Source organism: Trachymyrmex septentrionalis, unplaced genomic scaffold (genome assembly GCF_001594115.1).
Source record: "Trachymyrmex septentrionalis isolate Tsep2-gDNA-1 unplaced genomic scaffold, Tsep1.0 scaffold19, whole genome shotgun sequence".
Lineage (NCBI taxonomy): Eukaryota > Metazoa > Arthropoda > Insecta > Hymenoptera > Formicidae > Trachymyrmex > Trachymyrmex septentrionalis.
In genome coordinates this window covers 5,187,997-5,190,495 of record NW_017305071.1, presented here as the reverse complement: position 1 = coordinate 5,190,495, position 2,499 = coordinate 5,187,997, and the positions used below count along the sequence as shown (strand labels likewise).

The 2,499-nt window shown below is 39.8% G+C and overlaps 1 protein-coding gene across 2 annotated transcripts in view; it reads left to right on the top strand.

The window, feature by feature from the left end:
- The window catches only part of LOC108746988 (MICAL-like protein 1), a 39,867-nt gene that overhangs the window by 29,766 nt on the left and 7,602 nt on the right, over positions 1 to 2,499 (top strand). The window contains exon 1 of one of the 2 annotated variants that reach the window (XM_018484172.1): positions 1,948 to 2,050. The exons of the other annotated variant lie outside the window; for it this stretch is intronic. The gene's annotated coding sequence lies outside the window, so the exon portion shown is untranslated. Of the gene's footprint in view, positions 1 to 1,947; positions 2,051 to 2,499 lie in introns of those variants that run through there. 2 annotated transcript variants of the gene reach the window in all.

Here is a 2,499-nt window from a genome sequence, read left to right as displayed (position 1 = left end):
CACGCGAACGTAGGTCAGATTCTGTTACGAAGTTGTGACAATTTCAATGACAAGACAGCGGGACTAGCGTCAAGGGAAGTTTGCGTGCTCCGACGATCTGAAAGCAATGTGTTCAGCAGGAAAAGTAATTTTACAACTCTTGTAATATGTATTCTTTATTATATAAGCCCCGGTTTAGTTCCGAAACACAATAGACGTGGCTTTAAACTGTAAGGTTTTGACAATCACAGCCGAATGTAAGGAGAATAATTGACTATGATTAGTTTGAAAGAGATTTTTTACGTCTTAAGGCTTGCTACACCTATTGTATTTTAGGACTTGCTGTAAATACATTTAAAATCCAGTAAGGAACTAGTGCCAATATTAAAGAATTTTACAATATTTTATATATATTTACAATATTTTTTTTTTTTCTATATTATAGAATATTTTTCTTTATTCTATATTCTTTATTTTATATATTATTTTGGGGGGATTTAAAATGCTATAGTTTTCAATGTAATATATTATAGGGCGGTATATACATGTGATAACACACAAACTATAGAAATCAATGCTTTAAACGGTCTAGCTGGATCTTAAATGCTTGTATGATCCGTGTGAATTTATATACTACGTATGTAGTCGAAAGTAGTAGTTGAAACCTTCGAACAATTTTAATAATGCTGAGTGATATATTAAAGTCTGTAAATAATTAATTCTTAATTACGAAATACATATAATATATTACCGCGACCGGGAGTCGAAGACCCAGATCTCTTAGGAGAATCCGAAACTATATAGGTTTTTTATATAATTTTCACCGATGTTGCGATCAATAACCACACGTTTTAATTCCTCACTATAACGTGTGTTGATGTAAACACCAGGTTTTAAATCTATATCACATTGGCGTTAATCGAAATCATTCCGAAATCCACTGTTGCAAAGCTGCTTTTTCTGCTGACCGCAGTCAATGGCGTGACATATATTACGAAATTCCGGTTGTTCTCGGGATACCGTGTGCGTATCAAGTTCGCACTAATCGCTCCTATCGTGGACTTCGCTCGCTTCGCAGCTCTGCCGAATGCCGCAATTTCCCTCGTTCGAGGATCCAGTCAGTCAGTCTGTGCCTGGTGCTTCACGCCACGGCTGATCTCGCAAAGTTGCCGAAGGATCAAAGCGAGGAACATTGTTTTAACGAGTCTCAATTTCCAAACCGGTCCGTCGGAAAGGAACGAAGGAACGAGTCGTGCGTACGACGTGGAATATTCTCGCGTGGGTCGAGTTTCGTTCATTACGATTCGCATAAACGCTTGCCGTAGTTAAAGCTGACACGCGTGAGTCACACGGCATAAACCCACGGATAGTAGGCTTATGCAAGACAACTTGCGAACTATCCGTCTTGTTGGTAATGGAACGAAAGAAATGAAATTGAATAAGAGAAATCCTATATTCAGTCTAAGCGGATCTAAGCGGATTGGAATATATTCCGATGAAAAAAAGTTATATATGTACGTATCCAAATTTGCAAAACCGCTCGCCGAAATCTTCTTCGGAAGACTTGAAACGCAATCGTGAACGGGAGTAGGCTAATATCGCGTATTAAATTGACAAAAGTAAATTTAATAATTTCGACGCTAATAAACGGCTCAGAAGGATATTAGTAATTTGAGCATGTAAGGTAATCTAAGCATGTTAAGAATTGTAAATATAATTGAATTTATTGCGAAGAGAAAACATTACCTCAACCGGGATTCAAACCCGGATCTCCCAGGAACGAAACAATTGTTCTCTCGAAAAACTACTCGGTGAGCTTATCCCAGGCGAGGTTCGAAATGAGATAAGAATTAATGACGGAAGCGAATGTGTTGCACGTAGCGTAAGTATTACGTCTCTAACTGACCGATCCGCGTGTCAAATCGAAAAGTTCCCCCGCGAAGTGTCGCTCGTCGTCGCACCGAAAAACGTTTGTGTCAAATCCCCATCTCTCATCGTTTATATTTTTGTTCTCCAGGAGGAAAGCTTGGACTTAATGGGGCAATATAAACCTGAAATATTCTGCTAGAAGGTAATTTCGCTTTGTCGTTATTGTTTTTTTTTTTTGCTTGCCTATGGTTGATCGTTGTTGGGTAACTGCATGCTGGCATGCACAAATACAAACACACACACACACACACACACACACACACACACACACACAGCGCGATCACTGGATAACACACGACGGTGTGATTTGGAAAAGACGGGAGATTTTATATCCGTTGGATTATTCCCTCCCCTCCCCCTCCCCCTCCCCCCTCTTCCTTCGAGGACGAAAAAGACACGTAGAAGTAGAAGTAGAAGTAGCAGTCAGACTGGATTCCAAAAGGAGGCGGAAGAAAAAAGAAGTAAGTTTGCGAGGCTCACGCAGGCTCTACTTGACTTTGCACGGGGAATGTCTTATTACTACTCGTAGAAATTGTTACGTTTCCTCGTGTCATGCTAGCTAACGACACTGACGAGCGGTATAGCGTTATT